At 50.5% G+C, this 21,456-nt stretch overlaps 1 protein-coding gene and 1 non-coding gene across 4 annotated transcripts in view; one reads left to right on the top strand and one right to left on the bottom strand.

The window, feature by feature from the left end:
* Nucleotides 1-21,456, top strand: part of Jakmip1 (janus kinase and microtubule interacting protein 1) — a 137,274-nt gene that overhangs the window by 27,421 nt on the left and 88,397 nt on the right. The gene's annotated exons all lie outside the window — the stretch shown is intronic.
* LOC141411155 (U6 spliceosomal RNA) lies at nt 16,255-16,360 on the bottom strand. Its single transcript, XR_012435995.1, has one exon. It is a non-coding gene; the product is annotated as a U6 spliceosomal RNA (small nuclear RNA).

The raw sequence follows: 21,456 nt of genomic DNA, 5'->3' as shown, positions 1-21,456 counted from the left end.
TGTGCCAGGCACTGTGCCAAGGCTGGGGCCACAACAGAGCACACAAAAGTTCATATGCCTGCCATCATCGTGACAAATGACACTAGGGGTCAGCTTGACTGACTAAGGCTTCCCTTTTCTCTTCTTCCTCGAGACTTTCTTTTCTCCTTCCCTGAGCCATCAAAGCCCCAGGCTCTGGCCTTGAACTCCAGGACTTGTACCAGATCCTGTCTCCTGACACCTATGTTCTCAGACCCTGGACCTCTGAGTGACAGTGAGCCATTGTCCTCCCCTGTTTTGAGGCCTTTGGACTTGGAACAAGCCATTCTGCTGGCACCCGAGGGTCTGTGGCCTGCAGATAGCTGACGGGAGACTTCTCAGCTTCTGCCATCATCTGAGCCAGTTCCCCTAATGAGTCCTCCTGTATCTCTGTCTCTTTACCTCTACCTCTACCTCTATTTGTCTCTGTCTCTGTCTTCTATTGACTGGGTCTCCCTAGAGGCCTCTCGCCAATCCTAGACCAGTCCTATTGGCAGGGAGTCAGGAGAAGTGGGCAGGTTGTGCTATGAGGGGCTGAGGGCATCCTGGTCTGGGGAAGGAGTTAGTGATTGTTGCTGTGTTGGACTTGGTGCTTATCATGATCCTTGTCCCTCTTTTTTTTTTTTTGGCAGCACTGGAGTTTAAACTCAGGGCCTCATGCTTGCTAGGCAGGGACTCTTACTACCCGAGCCACTCCACCAGGCCTCCTGTCCCTTTTTTCCTTTTCAGCTCTCAAATCCTTCTCCTGGTTGTCAAAGACCTTGAAGGCTGTGTCTAACAAAGTAGGGAAGAAGGTCTGGCCCAGCTTTTGGAGTTTTTGTCCAAAGTCTGGTGAGGATTGGCTGATGAGATGCAGAGCAGGGATGACAAGTCTGTTCTTTCAGGGCCCATGGTGGTGCATTTGCACATGGCCTCTGCCAGCCTACAGTGGAATAGGCTGCATTTTCAGTAGGGACCTGTGTGGTTTCTCCTAATTTTTTTTGTAATTGGCTGGCTTAATTATCGCCTTCTTCACATCTTCTACAAGACAGGTGATCATATACTCTTGGGAGTCCCTACCAGCAACCCCTGCCTGGGAGACCCAACTGGGGTTTGTTTTAGGTTGCAGTCTCTGAGCCAGGGGATCGTGAGTGTTGCAGGCATGAGCCCAGGCCTCAGCCTGGATCTCTCTTCATGAGTGTGACAGATAATAAGGACAACAAGGTGATCCCACCAAGTTAGGTCAAAGGTGGTGGTGATTTTGATGTGGTTGCATTGACTAAGTTGCCTTAGATTGTAAAATGAAGGCAGGGGTTCCTTTCGTTTAGCCAGGAAGCAAGGCTGGCCAATATCTTGTCCAGGACAGCCATGGGGAAAGGAACATGAACCTTGATGGTACCATTGTTCTGTTTGCAATCTTGTGGAGGAGTAAAGGCTCTGTCTGGGGCCTTCTTGAGTTTTAAACTTTTGCCCCGGCTTTGTATGTGAGAAAGGGATTCAGTCATCTGGATAAGGTGGCGTTGGGTGTGCTAATGTGAGGAGGAGGAGGAGGAACTGGGAGAATTAGGGGGTAATATAGAGCAGTGGAGTAGCACTGAAGAGAGTCGGGATCCTCTAGACTGTCCTGAGATTCTGAAGGCTCTGGGAAGTGGGCCAGATGCCTCTGGCATCCTTCCTACAGGTCCCAGTTCTGTGAGAGAGACCAGATTTCCTGGTCTGGAAGCTTGGATGCCAAGCTATATTGCAAAGAAAAATCTTTTTTTTTTTAAGAGTCTGAGAATCAAATTTTGCAACCAAAGGGGTGAGTGTGAGGGGATTGAGGCAGTTTGACCATGTTGAGGTGGGAGTTCCCATGACCTTAAGTCTTATTGGGGCATCCTTCTGATAGAGCCCAAGCTGTCAGCAAGAAACCCAAGGTTCACCTAGTCAGAAGTCCCTCTGGGGAGCGAGTGAGGTCCTCAGAGGTGAGGGAACTCAAAAGACCAGTGTGACTCTAAGAAATGAGGGAGGGACTTGACCAGGGAAGAGGAGCAGGGGAGGGAAGACTGGGGCTGGACCATCTTCCAAGAGACAGAGATGGCGTCTCTGAGGAGGGTCAGAGGGATTTGAAAGGGAAAGGAAAGGTGGGGAAAAGTCACCCCCAGCGTATACAGACTCACCCAGGACAAGCTGCTACTGACACTGTGCTGTGTGTTGGAAGTGGGACATGAAATGGAGAGGACAGTCAGACTCTTCACCCTTGTGAGCTTGTAAAAAACAGGCCCCTGTTTCCTCAACCTTTGGATCTCACCAGAGAGTAGGCTTGGCCAGAAACCCATAGGTATCAGTAGGTTGTTCCACTGAGGAGTCTGTGTAAGGCTCAGATCCTTCACCCCTAAGGGCAATGGGTCCCTGATGCCTGAGAAGAGGGGCTCTACCATGGAGTCTCCCTGGCCAGAGACCTGCAATTGTCCCCAGGTCTGAGCGCAGTACTACCGAAGTTACCAATATGAAAAAGAGAAAGCTAAGGTCCCTGTACAGGCCACCAAAATGGAAATTTTCAATGCTACAGTTTGGTAAAAGAATTCACCAAGACAAGCAAGTAGGAGAAGCAAGAAGTTTACAAGGACAGGCGCTGCCAAGAGAAGCAGCAGGCAGCAGCACACGAGGGAGTGTTACCCTGGTATATTTGGGGCAGTCTTTTATGGGGGCGTTTCTTAGTCTGGGTGGGCTTTACTGCTTGGTTGGGAATATGTAGCTGTGGCCTTGACTTTCTCAGAACATTCTGTGTAAGTATTTTTGTAGCCATGCACTGTGGCCTCAGCCCTCTGTACACTGTGGCCTCCACCCTCATTTGCTCATTTTGCTTGGGTTAGCAGTTCCCTCTCCCACACTGTACCTTCTTAAGGGGTGGGTGTTCTCCACAGAGACCTCGGCCCATATGCTGGTGGGGGGCAGGACATATGCACACAGACAAGGGTGTGGCCTGTGAAGGGTGCTTTGCTCTGGAAAGATGTGTCTGGGTGGTAAGGAAAGCCTCTGAGTAGGCTGGGTTTGCCCAGTAGGCCTGAGGAAGCCATTGGGCATTTGGGGAAGAGAGTTCCAGGGGAAGGAAGTGACAGGTGCAAAGACCCTGCAGTGGAACATTCCTGAGGGGCGCCAGGAGGCCAGTGTGGCTGGGGAGAGTGGCTGAGGGTGGAGGACATGAAGTCTGATGGAGTTCGGGGTGGTAGGTCTAGGTAGGTGAGGAGGCAATAATGCCACCTCATCAGAGACTTCCATTTTACTGTTGACTATGGGGGATTTTTTTTTTCTGGAGGATAGAGCTCAATGTCCCACTCTGAAAGTCATCCCCACATGCATCATGCAGTGTGGAGTGCTGGCCGGTCACTGCACAGTGCACCAGACATGGCCAGGGGAGCCCCCCGCTTTGGGAGGCCATGTCTGTCTGTGTGTGATGTCCTCTGTTTCCAGGGACCCTCCTCTTCCCCCACAGCTACATAGGACCGGGAAGAGCCTGGGCTCTGCATGGGACCAGCCTGGGCAGTTGTGTCCTTGGACTATTTCCCAACCCCACCCCACCTACCATTGCCTCAGTGGTCTTTTCTTACCTGGTCTTGTCAGGAGCTTTCTATCTTCTCTTTCTAAGGATTCTGTTTTCAAAGAGCCTCGTTCCCCTAACCCCAAGTAGAAATTCTTTCTTGGTTTCATCCAGATCATTAGGGCTGTATGTTAATGAGAGTTTAGTGAGGTCTTTCCCCTGATAAGTGGGCTCACACCCTGTGTGACCCATGTTCAGACAGCAGGTGTGATGAACACCTCCCACATCCACTGAGGTTTGGTGGTCTGTGACCCCCTTTCCCAGCCCCTGGCCGAGCTGTCTTTGTGGGTTAGCCCCTAGGGCAGATTCTAGAAGTGAGGCTGTCTTCCTGAGAGACTGCAAAAAGTTGCCAGTTTTGACCACTGAGAGTGAGCAAGAATAGCGATTTCCAGAGCCTTGCTGGGTGAGGACCTTCAGTCTTTGCGACGTGACGGGTGAAAACCCTCACTGTGGCTTTTATTTGGTTAGCATGGAGCTGAACCCCTTGGCTGCAGGGTACCATGTGCTTTTCTTTCTTCTAAGAGTCACTTCATTATTTTTCCAGGAAGATTGATTTTTATCTTTTTATTAGCATATGTTAGTTGGACAAAAGGGTTTCACTGTGATATATCCACAAATGCAATGTACCCCAATCAAATTCACCCTCTCTAGCCCTCCCCCTCGGAGGGCTTCCCTCTCTTCTTGAAACAATTTCAACAGGTTTCTATTTTCTGCATGGGTATAAAGAACTTCGACTTTATACCCCCTTCCTCCTCCCTTCAACCCCTTCCCCCTCCTGCTGGTACCTGCCCCAAACAGAGCCTGTTTGCCTTCCTGTCATTCTTTTTTAAGGACTAGACTCTGTAGAGGAGAGAGAACATGTGATATTGTCCCTCAACAGGGGGATGATCTCTAGTTCCCTCCCCTTTTCCTGCCAATGACATAATTCCGTTCTTCTTTATGGCTGAGTAATACTCCATTGGGTGTACATACCACATTCTCTTTGTCCGTTCATTGGTTGATGGGCATCCAAGTTGGTTCCATATTTTGGCTGTTGGGAATGGTGCTGTATAAACATGTCTGCCTATGGGCTGTTTGCTTTTCTTCTGAGAATTACTTCCTTGTTATTTTTATGAATTTTTCTTTTGGCATGTTGCTTAAAGCAATCTGATTTGTGAAGCCTCTTCTTTTAGGAATACTAAGTTACAGGGATACTAAGTTACAGGGATCTGTCTCAAACACATTTTCTCAGCTCATGGCTTAGTGTGTTTGTTCTGTGAGGCTTTTGCTGTGCAGAGGTTTAAAGTTTCTCTTTTTTTTTTGGTGCTGGGGTTTGAACTCAGGGCCTACACCTTGAGCCACTCAACTAGCCCTTTTTTTGGGTTTTCTGAGATAGGGTCTCACAAACTATTTGCCTGGGCTGGCTTCAAACCACGATCCTCCTGATCTCTGCCTCCTGAATAGCTAGGGTTACAGGCATGAGCCACTGGTGCCTGGCTAAGTTTTTCCTCTGTGAATGCTCAGACCCTTTCTCTTCCCTCCTGAGAGTCTTTTTTTAATTAGTGCATATTAATCATACAAAGCAAGGGGTTTCATTGTACAGAGTTTCAAACAACTCTGGCGGGGTGATCTCGCCCTTCGCCCCCAGCCCTGGGATATCTTCATCCTTTTCTCTTACCCAGTCATGTCCTGCATGTAGTTCCAAACCCAAGCACAGCCCTCTGCTTCAACTCCATACATCTGCTACCATGCCCTGTGGTGGGCACTTTACTGGGTAGCCAGGTGAAGGTAACAGGGCGCCCACCCCCAGAATCCCCCAGAGCTCTTCTCCACCCACTGGGAAGCCTTCTGGGATCCAAGACCAAACTATCTGGAAGCAGATCAGCAGGCAGAGGCCCTCACACCCCGCTACTGTCCTTCCCCATGGTGGAAGGTTCTGGGCTTTCAAGGGCTTCACACCTCTGTCGTGACCACTGGCAGGAAGCCTGGTCCATCCATGGGACAAAGCTGGGTGTGTGGGGCCCTCTGGGCCCTCTTCTCCTCCAGGTGGGGGTTGGAGGGGTGGGGAAGCAGGAGTAATGGGGCCAGGGTCACACATGAGAAGGGGGCAGGGTCAGCCCACCATTCAAGTCTGCCTTGGGTGTGATTCTCCGTTGCTGTAGCCCTGAAACATGGCCCAGATAACTCTTCTGAAGTTGCAGACGCTTCCTTAGTGCCATTCTTTCGTGGAAAAAAATGAGCCACAGAGAGCGAGCCATTTCACTGACAGCAGCGCTGTGGATGTCAACAAAGCCATCTCTGTGGGTATCTCCCTCAGGTCACTCAGACCCCTGTGGGGCTGCTTCAGGGCTGGCACTTTACTGAGAGGTGGTCTGACCTCATGGTGACCATGAGACCAGAGACAGCTGGCATGTCCCGCTCCTAGGAAGGTGGCTGAGCTGGGCTTCCCGCCCCAGTTGCCTGGGTCTTACTGGGGTTCTCTGTGACCCTGGCTCAGGAAGGGGCTGGGAAAAGGAGGGCTTTAGCCCACAGAGGTAATTACCATAAAGTATATGCTGCTGCTGATTCCTGTATTTTGCTGTCAGGAATTACCTCTATGTACGTAAGGACTGTGGCTTTTCAGAGAACGTAAGCAAATCCATCTTCACATCACAAAGCAGCCCTGGGTTCTGGGCCACAGTCCTGGCCTGGCCTCCATCCTGCTCCCATCCCAAAGAGCATTTGGGGACTGGAGGTGTGGCTAAAGTGGTAGAGTGCCTGCTTTGCAGGTGCAAAGCCCTGAGTTCAAACCCCAGTCCTACAAAAAAAAAAAAAAAAAGAAAAGAAAGAAAGACAAATAAAATTCTCCAAAGAGCATTCATCTCTCACTGGCCATGAGAGTAGTGGGGTGTGGGCCCCCAAATAATCACAGCAGGACCAACAGCTGTCACTGACAGACCAAAGTCTGTGTGCTATGTGTGACCTTGAGAGTCCCAATGCCAAACATCAGGGACCATGGAGCTGGGCTGTACCTCGGGCAAAGCCCAGAATTGGCCTTGGCCTTCAAGGAAGGAGGGAGTACAGAAACCCAGCCATGCTGTCCAGAGATCCCAGAGGAAGACAGATGAGAGCCTTTCATTTGCCTGGGATCTGCGATGTGCACCTCAGTGCTGGGTCGTGGGGCACCAGGATGGCAGGGCTGGTGTTGAAAGCACAGAGCAGATGGACTGGATTTATTTTTGCAAATTGGAAGAGGGGGCATGCACAGCAGTCTGGAGCTGTGTGGACACCTGCTCTACATTCTTAATCCGACTTTTGGACTCTGGTAGGTACTCTATTTTATTAAACGGAAGATGTCACCTAGTCAGTGATGACAGAGTGTCCCAACAGCATTCATATTAAACATACACGCCAGGGTCCATGCAGTATGACAGATGACTTCCCAGGGCTGTCCGTGTGCCTATCTGGCCCTGCAAGGTGAGAAGTTTGCAAAACCTGTTTGTTCCCAAGAAGCATGAGGATAGGTCAGGTGCTTTAGAATAGCTTGTGGCTTGATGGGTTCATTCAGTCAGGAGCTTTTTCTTGACCATCTGCTATGCCAGGCACTGGGGCTGACCATGGACAAAATTGCTCAGAGCTGACTCTATGGCAATAAGCAGCCATCCCCAGCAACTATGTGGAAAAATCTCTGTGCAGGAATTTTGGTTGACAGATCCCATGTCCAGATAGCCAACCGTTCATCCTGGATGGGACACAGTGCTCTGCACCCTGACAGACACACTGGGGGTGGGCACGCAGGGCTGCAGACCAGAATTTAGGAACCAGAGCTTCAGTTTGAAGCACTTCTATTACTTTGTCATATGAATGCTGCATGGCGTGTTCAGCTGTGGCTATTTATCAAACATTTGCTTGGTTTCTTACCTCCCTCTTGTAAACAGCACATCCATGAAGGCCTCTGCAGCCATACACTCCTGCACATCCTTGGTGGGTTTCAGAGTCCAGCAGGCAGTGATAATTCAGGTGGGTTTCTAAGGGTGACTAGGAGTTTTTTGGCCTTCCTCTGCCACTGCTACCATCCTGAAGCCAGGCTGCCTATGTTCCAATCCCGCTTATTAGCTGTGCACTTTTGGGCAAGTTCCTCTGTCTCTCTGTAATTTTTTAATTCCTAAAATGGGATAAGAGTAGCCCCCACTTTTTTAGGTTATTGTAAGGATTAAACACAGAATGCTTGGAACAGAGCTGATCCCTGGCAAAGGCCGGGTGAATCTGCCTTGGTGGCATTGGTTGCCATTGTCCATTGTGCAGGTGATGCTGTTCTCTCTGTGAGGGTCACAGCCCCTGCTCCTTGGACACCTGGGGCCACTGTAGAGGGACACTCTGGACAGGAGCAGCCCAGCATATGTATGCTTTTGGATGCTAGAGGATAAACTTTGTGGTCCCAGATCCAGCTTTTTTCTTTCCCCTGCACTGTCACAAGTCTCTTCCCACCACACTGGTCTGGGTATATGGGTGGCTCACATCTCTTGTCTGGAATGAGAGGCAAATTCCTTTAAACACTGAACAAGGAGGAAGGTCACTTAACCTGACCCCACCCAGCTAATGCCTCTCCTCCCTTCTCTGGAAGCTCTGTGCAGGTTTATGGAGGGAGAGACTTCCTGGGAGAAGGCTTCCTGTGGGAGGTGGGAGTTGAACGGGCCTTTGAGGAATGAGTAGGAGTTTCCCAAGTGGAGAAAGAAGGAAGGGCTGTCTAGTAAACTGGCACATGCAAAGGCATCTGTGGTGTTTAGGGAAATGTCTGTGGTCTGTCATGTTGGGTGGGGAGCTGGGACAGCCTGGACAATGAGGCAGTTGATGCAGGGCTGTCATCTGACTGTTGTGACATGATGAAGGCTTACCAGCCAGGGTTGTAGGGAGGTTGAGTAAGGCTCCTGCTTGCAATGCGGTATGTGTCCCAGGGACCTTGGCAGTCCTCCAAGCTTCCCTGCGTCTGCCTCTTCCATACTGTCTCTTTCTAGACTGAAACACACCCCTCCCTCCATTCATTGTACATCTCCGTTTTTTTAGCACTGTAGACATCTGACACAGTCGTCGAGAATTGCTCAGTGCAGCAGGCTTCCCTTCAGTTATTTAGGGTTGTGAAGTGGGGTGTGGAGGGTGAAGCCTGCTCACACCGTGTAGTAAGCCCCTCTGGACTCCAGACCCCACTTACTAGGGCTTTGCAGGCAGTGGGCTTGATGTGAATTATTAAAATAATGTATGGGTCAAGTCCAAGCAGGTGATGGAATTGGGGCAGCTCCATCAGGTGGGTCCTCCATGCTTCCATAGGTTTGTGGCTCATTTCTGCCTCTATCTCCCCCTGAGCCCTGTGGTTCCTCTGTCCTTACAGCAGGTGTCCCCTGCTTGCAGATCTGTCAGCTCTGCTTCTCACCTGGGCAACAGGGCTGTGTTGCCGCAGACAGTTGGGGGGCTACAAAGATGAGCCTTGAATTCCCACTCTGGCTCAGCTGCCAGAATCTAGGATATGACACTGTATACTGGCCTGGGGCTAGACTCATTGGTGGGTAAAATATGGAGTACAGGTTTTTGGAGTTGGAAGGGGTCTCAGGGTTCTTGTTTCATTAGGCATTTCTTTCTTTTTCTTCCTCCCTCCCTCCTTTCCTGTGGTACTAGGGTTTGAACTCAGGGCTTTGCACTTGTTAGGCAGGTGTTTTACTGCTTGAGCCATACCTCCAGCCTTTTTGCTCTGGTTATTTTGGAGATTGGGTCTTGCTTTTTGACCAGGCCTATCTGAATCATGATCCACCTATTTTAAGCCTCCTGACATCACTGGGATGGCAGGCATGTGCCACTACACTCAGTTTTTTCCTATTGAGATGGGGTCATGTGAATTTTTTTTTTTTTTTGGCCTGGACTGACTTAGAAACTCCCCATCTAGCTTCCCAAGTAGCTAGGATTACAGGCATGAGCCACCAGTGCCTGGCTTCATCAGGCATTTCTTAGCAAGACTGTGCTTCTGTTGGTGCAAGACAAGATTTTAGGTCTCATGTGGGTAAGTGTTTATGTTAATATGTGTGCATGTATTAGGGAAAATAAAAGCACACTAAGCCTTTGATTTCATGAAATACTTTTGCTTAGAATAAGGCTGAATTGATATATGTATATTTGAAAAATCAGTAATATTAAAGACAAATTTTAAACAAATAAGGCAGACTTGAGGAAGCTTTTTGAGGGTCTCTCAAAGTGTTTATATCTCCATTGTCAAAAGTCTTTGAGCTGTATACTTAAAGTGTGAACTGCACTTTAGTAAAGTTGATTTTTTTTTTTTTTGGTGGGACTGGGATGTGAACTGAGGGCTTCACACTTGCAAAGCAGCCACCCTACTGCTTAAGCCTCACCTCCAGTCCATTTCTCTCTGTTTATTTTGGATATGAGGTCTCAACAACTATGCACCCCAGGCTGGCCTTGAACCTTGACCCTCCTGATCTCAGCCTCTTTAGCAGCTAGGATTACAGTGAGCCACTGATGCTTGGCAAAATTAATTTAAAAAAGTAAATGCAGGGCTGATTACGTAGCTCAGTGGTACAGCACTTGCTTAGCATGAGCCCTGGGTCCCAGCACTAAAAAAGAAAATGAAACGCGTATCAGATGCTGTAACAAAATGCCTGACACTGACAACTTAAAGGAGGAAGGGTTTATTTTGGCTCACAGTTTCAGAGGTTCCAGCCCAAGGTCAGCTGATCCATTGCTTTGGACATGAGGTGAAGGGAACACAATGATGGTGGGAGTGTGTGGCAGAGGAAGCTGCTCACCTCGTGGCAGCCAGGCAGGAGGGGAGAGAGAGAGAGAGAGAGAGAGAGAGAGAGAGAGAGATCGATCGATCGAGATCCCTACTTCCTCCAGCCAGGCCCCACCGTTACTGTTTCTGCCTCCTCCCAGTAACAACATCCATCCAGAGATGAACCCATTGATGAGGTCAGAGCCCTCAGGATCTGATCACTTCTCAAAAGCCCATCAGCTAGCAATGAAGCCTTTAGCACATGAGCTTTGGGGGACATTTTAGGTTCAAACCAGAGCAGATGCACTGCAGGCAGACATCACAGCAGCAGAGACTGGACGCCTGGGAACCCTGACTTGTCCAAATGCCCACTTTTCAAAGAATGAACTCGAGACCTAGAGAGGGTCAAGGGCACACAGCAAGTTGGTAGGGAAGCAGGCTTCAAAGTTCCAGGCTTGTTTTTCTGCCATAGATCCTCTCTGTGGCCAAGCTTGCTGTAAGGAGGCTGGGGTGCCCATGCAGGAACCTCCAGAGAAGAGGCTAAGCAAGAATCAGGTGCTGCTGGGGCTGAGCCTCTGCTGAGGCAGGTGGCAGAGCACATCTGGGTGGAGCAGAGGCCTTGGCTGGAGGAGAGTGGTTTCCCTTGTGCAGTGGTCATCAGGCAGGTGGGAAGGGGACATTGTGGGTGGCTGGCTACAGAACACTGTGGGTTTGTTGTGGCAGGTTTATGGGTTGGTTAGCATTGCTGGGAGGGTGGCACTAAAGGAGATTGTGAGGATCTACTGCAAGAGTGAGGTTTCATAAGTGTCACCATCAAAGAAGCAGAGTTGAAGTGGAGGGACCAAAGAGTTGCGCAGACATTCCCAGTGTCAGGGAAGATGCTGGGTTTCTCTTGCAGACACTGAACCAATGCTTCCCCCAACAGGCTTTGCCTTTATTTGGAGCAGAGCCCCAGGATGGTTCCCAGCAGGGTGGTGGCAGATGGGCACTGGGAGTCTGGTGCAGCTTCCTCCAGAGTGTAGGAAAGGAAGACTTGGCTTCAGGACAGTTCCTCTGTCCAGCGGGTGGCCTGGCCAGGTGAGAAGGAATGTGGCCCTTTGGCTCCCGTTTAGCTGTCTGTCATTCCAGGTGACATGGTCAGATAATGTATTTGCACTTCATCCTGGCTCCTGGTGTACAGCTCCTGCAATCCTTGGAATCCCCAAAGTGGTGTCTTGTGTGTGCTAATGACTGACTGGTGGCTGGCTGTCCCTTGGTAGCTTCAGGGTGGGGAAGGGAGAGAGGGTGAGTTGCTCACCACTGGCCAGTGGTTTAATGAGCCCTGCCTGAGGAAGCTCCCCCGCCCCCAGCCTCACTAATACGTGAAATGTAACTAAATTGTTTTCCCAAGTTCTGTGAGTCACTCTGGCAAGTTAGTTGAGCCCAAGGACTGGTCACAGGTAACCTTGATTTATAGCTGGGCAGTAGGAGCCCAGGTGGTCATACAGAGGGCCATCTAGCAGGACTGGGCCCTTCTGTGGGATCTGACCCTGTCTTCAGGTAGATAGGTTGGAATTGATTTTGAGGAAGCCCAGCTGGGGTCCACTGCAGAACTGATGTGGGGACCCTCTCCAGTGTGTTGGAAAGGTGTGAGAGTACAGTGGAAGAAACAGAATTTAGCCCTGTGTTCTCAGAACTGACTTCCACCCTTTGTCCCACCCTTTTCCTCCTCCTCCTTCTTTTTCTTCTTCTCCTCCTCCTCCCCCTTCTCCTCCTCCCCCTCCTTCTCCTCCTCCTCCTCTTCTCTCCCTGCATCCCTCCATCCCTCCCTCCTTCACCCCCTCCTTCCTTCCAACCTTGACACCTTTATTAGGTGGTTACGGTGTATCAGACCTAGAACTGAGGCGGTACACTGGGAAGTTACCATGTGTCTACTCTGCCCCTACTAGCTCACTTGACTCCTAACAGCATTATAAGAGGGGTGGCTATTTAATCCCATTTTGCCAGTGAGGAAACAGGTCTAGACAGGAACAGCTGTGCCTAAGAACCTCCCTCAATACTCTTACCACTTTGCTGTCTAGCTGCCATCACTTTTAGCTCTGGCCTGCAGAGCACCTTGAGTGTGAGGAGAACTGGTGGCTACAGCCAGGAGGACTGGAGGACTGTGAGGAGTCCAGCCTGGTCAGCATGGACTGTGAGCAGGGGCCTGAAGGCAGAGGCCAGCCTGGGCAGAGCTGGGGGCCCACAAGGGGGTGCTGTGCACTGGTAAGCAGCAGTATGGTGCAGTAAGAACAATGGTCTTCAATCTTGGCTTTGCCATTGCAAAGCTTAAGATCTTAAGAAAGCTGCATAAACTCTGAGCCTCTGCTTTCCCATATGTGAAAATGGGCTAATAAAATTTGCTGCTTAGGGCTTCTGAGGATTAAGTGAGGTAATGCATGGAGCACACACATGGTGGCTGTTGGAGTCTGTCTTGGTGTGTGGACTGGTGTGGCCATGTCACAGTTGGAAGGGAGGATGGTGACAGGCTTAGGGGCCAGATGATGGAGGGCTTTTTTTCAGACTAAAGCTCCTGGACTGTTGCCTGGAGACAGAGGGGGCACAGGAAGCATATTGGATGGGGCTGGAAAGGCTGGATAGAAGCCAGGGCTCACAGAGAAAGAGCTGCTCTCCTCAGTAGCCTTAGGCTTTCACTCTGGTGGATGGTGGCGAGCCACCAGTGGGGTTGTGAATGTGTGGCAGTGAGCACACTGATGACAGCTGCTCCAGGTGTGAAGCTGGGTTCTCCCATTGGAGATGTTAGTGCTGTCTTGCTAAGATGGAGGAGGCTGGGCGTGGCTGTATCCTCCATGCCTTCTTATTTCTGTGGAGGTCTAGAAAGCTCATTTTAGAGGCCTGCAGCTGGAGGTACTTTTGGAAGATTTTGCTTCCTACCAGTGGCATCAGGATGATTTTATGGGCCCAGGGAGAGTCTGTTGGGTTTCAGGGAGGAAGCCAGACAGACACTGAGGTAGGCACTGCCCGCATTGGGTCTATTCATTAAACTCAGGCCAGTTGAGTGCAGTGGATGCTGCCTCGGATGCAGGTGTTTATTCCTGGATGCAGAAACACTCAGTTCAGCAGGCAAGGCTGAGGACCTGTTGTGTCAGGCCCCAGGCTGGGTCCTGGGGATGCAGAGGTGGACAAGCCTGGATAGGCCTTGGATGCTGCCCTTGAGAGGTACAGGCAGAGTGGTGGTTTTAAACAGACAGAACCCTGGTGGCAGGTGCCATTTCCAAGTCCCTGGTCACAGGCAGGCCACTTATTTCTCTTTCTCCGTAATGGTGCAAGTGGGGGGAATGATGGCGTGTGTCTGAGGTCCTTCAAAGACTCCGAGCTAATACATACATGGCATGCTGCAGGGGAAGGCCTGCCGTGGCAGTTGTCTGCTGCTCTCTCTAATGGAGGGGAACATGCTGGGCTGTAGGGAAGCAGCCGTGTGGGGTGGAGGGACAGCTCCACCTGTCTCACTCACTGTTTATCCCCAGTGCTTGCCACACAGCAGATACTCCACAAACTTGCTGGTGTGTTCAATGAAAGATGAAGTGTGAAAATGACTTTGGAGAATGGAGACATGGGAAAAGGGTGGTGGTGTCCTGGGGAGGGGGTGATAGATGGAGCGGGAGAGAGGCTGGCTGGAAGGGCCATGTGCAGCGAGGAGTGAGGGCTGACTGGGGCAGCCAGAGCTGTGTCTAGATGTTGCCCATCAGTGGGAAGGGGCTTTTGAGCCTGAGTGAGATGTGTCTGGCCTCATCTTCCCCAGGTGGTGGAAATGAGGGTCTTCTCTGTGCTGTGTGACAGGTGGTAAGAGGTACAGGTCCCTGGTCAAGTTGGAAGAAAATGACCACATCACTTCAGCTCACTGAGGCTCTGTGTTTGCATCTGTGAATCCTGAGGTTTGTCCTCCTAAGGCCTCTGGGTCCCATGGAGCGGCCTGCCCAGATGGAGCCTGCCCATTACTGCTGATTGCTTCCTTCTGGGAAGGCACACGCCAGACCAGATCATGGCTGTGTGTACATGTGGTGTTGTAAATTTATTTTGTCTTCTCTTCTGACCCTTCTATGAGGGTGTGATTTTATTTTTACTTTTTTTTTTTTTTGCAGGGAAAGGTGTTACAGTGCTGGGGATTGAACCTAGGACTTTGCAAGTGCTCTTCCACTGAGCTACACCCCAGTCCTTGATTTTACTTTTCTCTTCTCTTCTCCTTTCTCCCCCTCCTTCTCCTTTTTCACAGGGTCTCTAACTTTGAACTTGGTTCTCCTGCCACATCCTCCTAAGTGCTGAGATTAAAGCTGATTTTATTTTTATAATTAAGAATGTTACTTACTAGAAACAGACCTGGCAAAGTAATTCACTCACTCAGGTCTCTGCCCTGAACACTGGCCCCATGCGCACTGGGGCAGGTGAGGGACTCAGGAGCCCCTGCCCGTGGTGAGTTGATCAGAGCCTCAAACTGTTCCAAATGCTGAGGCTTTGTAGCAACCAGGAGGCAGGAAGACCCTCAAACTCAGGTGCCTCACCCATGTGAGCCTCAGGCTGGCCATCCCACAGCCCTCCAGCTTCCACAGTACGTCTCTAAAGCCATGGTCCAGGTTGGGACCTGGGGTTCCCCGTTTGCTGGGTGTGTGTTCTTGGACAGCTGTGTTTCCTCTTGGAACTCCCCTCTCCCCACCCAAGACCTAAAGCTTCCTGTGGCACCATGGGTCACCTGTGTGTCATCCTTGCCTCTTCTCCTTTTCACCGCCCCCAGCCCCCAGACCCTGTAGGGAAAACCTTGTCTCCTATCTTAATGTTTGTGCATGGACATCCATTCATAAATAAAATGTGTGCTTCTTCTAGGCCAGGCCTTTGGTCACATCAGGAGATGAGGTCCTGGCCCCTGGATCTCATGCTCTAGAGTGTGTGAGGGTGCACATGGGAGGGACAGCAAGAAGCAAATGCAAAAGGAAGAAAACCCACAGGCATGCATCCCCTCCCTGTGCTCCTGCTTCCCATGCCTGCCAGGCACCCGGGAAATGCTGTGAACTGCACTGAAGAAATATGGAGAAACTGGCTCCCATCATCCTAGGACCCACTCTACAACTTCCAGCACTAAGAACATTTTCCTAAGGGAACTTTGGGGCAGACAGGCACAGCTGTTTACAAGGGTCCTGCATTGGCTGCAGATAAGAGTGGCAGATGAATGCACGGGATGAGAGTTCGGGGCTAGAAGGTCATAAAGAGGATGATGCCTCTGCATTGTTGGTGTGCAGAAGGGTGTGCTGGAGCCAGGAGTGGTGATGCGCTTGAGTTCAGGTTTTGACATACACTGAGGAGTGTGAACCAGGCTTCTGTTGCTTAACTGGTTAACCTTCCTGGCTCTCCTCCCACCATCCTTGGCCCTTGTAATTAGACGGAGGACATATCAGAGTTCTTAACACCTTACCCAACACGTAGGATTGTCAGAATGCCACCCTGCCAAGGAGGTCACCCTGTTTTCATCCTGCTCTTGAGGCCTTGCTCTTAAGGAATGAGAAGTCAGGATGTAAGCCTGAAGAGGGAGGGATTTCTGTTGGTCTTGTTTACCCAATGCTGAGAACAGTGTCCCACCCATCAAGAGACTCAGTAAATATTTGTTGAATGAATGAGCAGTGGGAGGGAAACAAGTCCATAGGTGATGCCAGCCTGGGGTGGCCAGTATGGACGTTGGTGGGAAGCATAGGACAGTTTGTAGAAGCTTCTGGGGTAGGGGGAGACGTGACCAGAAGGAGGTGGTGTCCCGCTGAGAGCAGGCCCTCTGGGTAGGGGAGGTGCCAGGCAGACCCATGCCTGTGGGTCTGGAAGGTTGGTTATTTTTATAGACTGCGGGATTGGTTTTCTAGTGTCTTGGTGAGGATTTTTGCATCTGCATTTATCAGCATGTTAGTCTTTGGTTTTCTTTTTTGCATAAAAGTATGAATACTTCACAAATTTTGGTGTCACCCTTGTGCAGGGGCTGTGCTAATCTTCTCTGTATTGCCCAGTTTTACCATATGTGCTGCCAAGGCCAGCGTGAAGCTCTGGTTTTCTCTCCTTGTGATGTCTTAGCCTGTATGGGGATCGGTGGTGTCCTGGCCTCCCAGAAGGAGTGGGAGGGTTCCTTCCTCTACTTTTTGGAAGAGTTTAGTATTGATTCCTCTCTAATCCTTGGTGGAACTTCCCTGGGGCCAGGTGTACATCATGTTTATTGCCTTCCAATGTCCTCTCTTCTGTGGTATTGCGGGTTTACCCAAGTTGGAAAGGAGTGGCCGACAAGACCGGGGCTCTGAAGGACCGATTTGCAATAGAGTACAATGCTTTGCATATCCAGGGTGCACTGCAAGGCAGGAGGGCAGGTGTTTTGCCCAAAGCCACCTTTGCTGGCATCGTGACACAACCTCTTCCCGAGTGTCTTCCGGACACCAGGCTCTGGGCTGGCAGGGCCAGCACCCCCCTTTGCATCCCAGGTGACTGCCGGGGCCCTGTGCTGTGCTTGCCCAGAGTCACCAGCTGAGAAGTGGAGTGGGGAGGGCAGGGCGGGTGGCACAGGCCTTCTGTCATCCCCTCCTGATTGGAGAGAGACTGAGACCTGATCAGGTCAGTGTGGCACTGGCCACTCCTCAGGGTGTCTTGCAAAGTGCTTCCCTAGCTAGAAAATGATGATGGACATGAGTTTAAAACGTAAGTAAAAATTACAGCTAGAGAAACAGCCTAGGAGGACGTCGTCAGAATGTCAGTGGTGCTCTGGTGGGTAAGGGGACATGAGAGAAGTTTCCTTTTCTCTTTCTTTTCCTTTCCTGTGTCCTCCCAAGTTTCTTTCATGGAGTATTCTTGACATGTATTCATTCATTCATTTTTATTTTGGGCTTTGCGCTCAGGGCCTCAAGTTTACTAGGCAGGTGCTCTCACTCCAGGTGTACCTCCAGCCCTCTTTGCTTTAGATTATTTTTCAGATAGGGAATTGGTTTTTGCCTGAGGCTGGTCTTGGACTGAAATTTTCTTTCCTCTGCCTCCTGAGTAATTGGAATCACAAGGTGTATCACCTCTCCTGACTTGTTTGTTGAGATGGGGGTCTCAATAACTTTTTGCCCAGTCTAGCCTTGAACCATGATCCTCTTGATCTCTGCCTCCTGAGTAGCTGGAATTACAGGCATGTATCATCACACCTGGCCCCTATTTATGTCTTCCTTGATGTCCAAAAGATAGCAGCAGGGGAGAAGAAATTCTGTTCCACTAAGTTTTCTGGGACACTCTTCCATCCTTTTTTGTTTGTTTGTTTTACGATTGCATTTTCATGTGGAAGTTGTCTTGGAGAAGACAAAGAGGTAATTAAAAATCCTTTTCCACCCCTCGGAAATCCGTGAACAAAGGCCCACTGAGGCCCTCACGGTGCATTCCACTGTTGCTTCTCCTGCCCCAGGAGAGACCCCCCCCCAGCTTCTGTCAGACCAGGGATATGGAGACTCTGCAGCACCCCTTCCTAGTGAAGCCCCAATGCAGCCTTCCCGGAGGCACACCGCAGTGTGCCCCAGCAGTTTGGGGAGTGGGACTCCCCTAAGACAGTTGTTCCATGTGGGGAAGTGATGGCGAGCCCATCTTCAAATGTAACGTGTATCCCGCAACTGATCACAGTCCCCACTTAAATAAAGACAGGGAGGCACAGCCTAGATGCTCAGGGGCAGAGCCCTTGCTGGCATTCCTGCTACTTCTGTCAGGCCTTTCTCCTTTTGTGCATATGTAATGGGTCTCAAAAAACTGGGACAGTGTTTCCTGTCTGTTCTTATTATGAAGTAAACACTTGAACATCCTAAGCCTGCTGTATGAGGTATAGACAGTGGTGTGAACACCAGAAATTGGCTGTCCCATCATAGTCTTGGAGGCCAGAAGTCCAAGGTCAAAGTGTGGCCGGGCTGGTCTCTTCTGAGGCTTGGCTTTTATGTCCTAATTGTTTCTGATAAGGACACCAGTCACAGTGGAGTATAGCCCACTAATATGGTCTCTTTTTGTCTTCATTATGTTTTATTTTTCTCTTTTGGTGGATTGGGGTTTGAACTCAGGGCTTTGCACTTGCAAAACAGGCTCTACCGCCTGAGCCACACCTTCAGTGCCTTTTGCTCTGGCTAGTTTGGAGATTGGGGAGGGGAGGGGTTCATTAACTATTTGCCAGAGTTGACCTCAGACTGCAGTCCTCCAGATCTCAGCCTCCCAAGTAGCTTGGGATTACAGGTGTGAGCCTCCAGCACAGGGCTGTTGTGCCTTTAAAGGCTCTGCTTCCATGACCATGTTCCAAGGTACGGAGGGATAGAAGTCCACATGTGTGTGTGGGGGCATGGTTTATCCTGTCACATGTATCAAGAGCAGTTTCCATGTCACTCACTGATGAGTTCTGATGAGGTGGTTTTCAGTAGTGTTTTTGTTTGGTGTGGGGCCCTTTTAAATCATGAGAGCTTATCTTGGAGCCCATGTGAAACACCCTAAAACAGGTTAAAGTTGGGAGGGTAGCACCCAGGCTTCAGAAAAGTCCAGAGGAGAGCAGTGCTGGCCCTTGCTGTGGTGTGAATGTACCCATGAGGGCACATGTGTGTATGTTTGCGTGTGTATGAACAAGATTGTTGTTTCTCTGCTTCTTCATTTAAGATTGTTTTGTATGACCTCCCACTTTTTTTGGGGTGCTGAGGTTTGAACTCAGGGCCTCACACTTGCTAGGCAGCTGCTCTATCATCGGAGCCACACCCCAGCTGCTTTTGATTTAGGTAATTTTTCAGACAAGGTCTTGTACTTTTTGTCAGGAGCCAGCCTCAGATTGCAATCCTCCTACCTGTGCCTCATACATTGCTGGGATTTCAGGCATGCATTGCCATGCCCGGCCTTCCTGTGACCCTTTTAAATTCTACTCAGGCTCTGGGTGCCCCAGCTGCAGCCTGTGTCCAGAGGTAGCCATCTGTGAAGATCTACTGATGAAGAGGGACAAAACCCCATTGTGCTTGGGAGGAGGAGCAGGGGCTCAGGACTGGCCTCCTGGGACCTGCCACCTCTGCCATCTGGGATGCTGGTGTTGGGGCCACATCTCAGAGCTAACCCCAGCCTCAGCTCTGAGCCAGGGATGAGGAGGCTGTGGTCATCCATCATCACATGGGTCATGGTCAGTTGGCCGGGGGTGGGGTGGGGTGGGAATCTTATGTATTTATTTATCGTTGTGTCGGCTCTCTTTTGGAATTATAGATTCTTTACCTTGCTTTGCATCTTTACTAGCACTAGTCACCTTCAAAAATAAGAAAAGCAAGACAGAAGAGCATCACAGAATGAGGGCCATGGCAGGTGCTGGTGTGGCCAGCACGCACTGCAGTGTCTCATCTAAACACTGGAAAACCAGGCCTTTCTGCCCTCCTGGGACCTCTGGGTTAAGCAGACCCTCTGTGACACTTGCATGTTCCAACAGGACCTGATTGTGGCTTCCTCCCTCATGCCTGCTCCAGAGTGCCTCAGTGTTCTTCGTCTATTTTGGTGTAAACAGACGTGGGCCTCACGGAACTGGCAGGACACTTCTGAGTGCACTGAAGGGGTGAGAAGTCCCACATTGCTTATTTCCAAATGACTGCCATTTCCCAATTCCCTGGGGCACTTGTTCTCCGGGGCGTTGGGCAGCAATTGGAAATGTAAGAACTTCTGTGAGGGCTGCTGTTCTGCTGGGCAGTGGGGTTCAGGGAGGAACCCTAGAATGGGCTTAGGAGACTTTGGTTCAATCCCAGGCTGACTGTGGTCTCTGAGTCACCACGCCTTCTCCAGGGTTTTGATGCCCTATTCAGTGACGTGCATGGACAGATTTTTTTCAGTCTGCAAAGCCCTGTGTACCAGATGACTTTTTTTGGTTGGTACTGGGGTTTGAACTTGGGGCCTTGTGCTTACGAGGCAGGTGCTTGAGCCTCTCCCTAGCCCTTTTTGCTTTTGTTTATTTTTAGTTAGGACCTTGTACTTTTTGCCTGGACTACCTTCAAACCTCAATCCTCCTTATCTCCTTCTTTCCCCACTGCCCAGTAGCTGGGATTACCAGATGGTGTTTTCCTTAAGGGTGGGCCTAGCTAAGCCTGGGAGGTTCCTAGACGAGGGTGGGGGAAGTCCATGGGCATTTGTCTGCCATGGCCATTGTCACCCAGGCCTGCAGGCTGGGGCCTCAGGAACAGGTTCACTCAGTTCTGAGGCTGGAAGTCCATGACCAGTCAATGGTGCTGGTTCTTCTTTCTCTGGTTTGCATGTGTCTGTCTTCTCCTTATGTCCTCACATGGTCAGCCTCTGGTGTCAAAGTCCTAATCTCCTCTTCTTTGTAAGAATACCAGTCAGCTTAGATGGGGTCCATGCTGCTGACCTCATTTTACTTTAATGAGTTCTGTAAAGGCCCTGTCTCCAAATGTAGTCTCAGTCTGAGGTCCTGGGGTTAGGGCTTAGCATACAGATTGGGAAGGGACATGCTTTAGCCCCCCCATACCATGGCTTGGGCATGGGAGAGGAGTGGGCCACAGGGACACTAAACAGCCCTGCCCCAAACTCAAATGCCATCTCTACTTGCCCAGGGCCTCCCAGTCGTTCCCAGGACAGCTTACACGCTGTCCTTGGCATGGAGCCTCTGGGCCACAGTGGCTCATCCCCACACCATTTTCTGCTAGGGCTGTGGTGGTCTGTGGACACGTCAGCCTGCCCCACTGGACTTGAGACTCTGGCTGGGGAGGGGAGGGACACACCTGGCTGTGACTCATGTCTGCACACCTGGTACAGCATGGTGTGTGCATGGAGGAGGGCGTGGCTGTGCCACATGGGTGGACACAAGCAAATCCACTTTGTAGGCACTGAGCCAGGCTCTTGGGAGAATGAGGCAGGCAGAGCCCCAGATGTCACAGAGAGACCGGCAGTTACAACACAGCATGATCGGGTCTGAGCAAAAAGGGAGCTCAGGGGACCATGGGTGTGTAGAAAAGCCTCCCATCTGCCTGGGGGCAGGAAGTGACCCAGTGAACGTGTCCCTGAGGAGGTGCTACCTGAGCTGGTTTTTGAAGAAGATGAAAGACAAACACTGGCTTTTAAATGCCTCAGCCTGGAAGTGACCCAGGTCACTGCTGCTAACACACGTCATTGGCCT

Source organism: Castor canadensis, chromosome 9 (assembly GCF_047511655.1).
Source record: "Castor canadensis chromosome 9, mCasCan1.hap1v2, whole genome shotgun sequence".
Lineage (NCBI taxonomy): Eukaryota > Metazoa > Chordata > Mammalia > Rodentia > Castoridae > Castor > Castor canadensis.
This window is presented reverse-complemented; position numbering and strand designations above follow the sequence as displayed.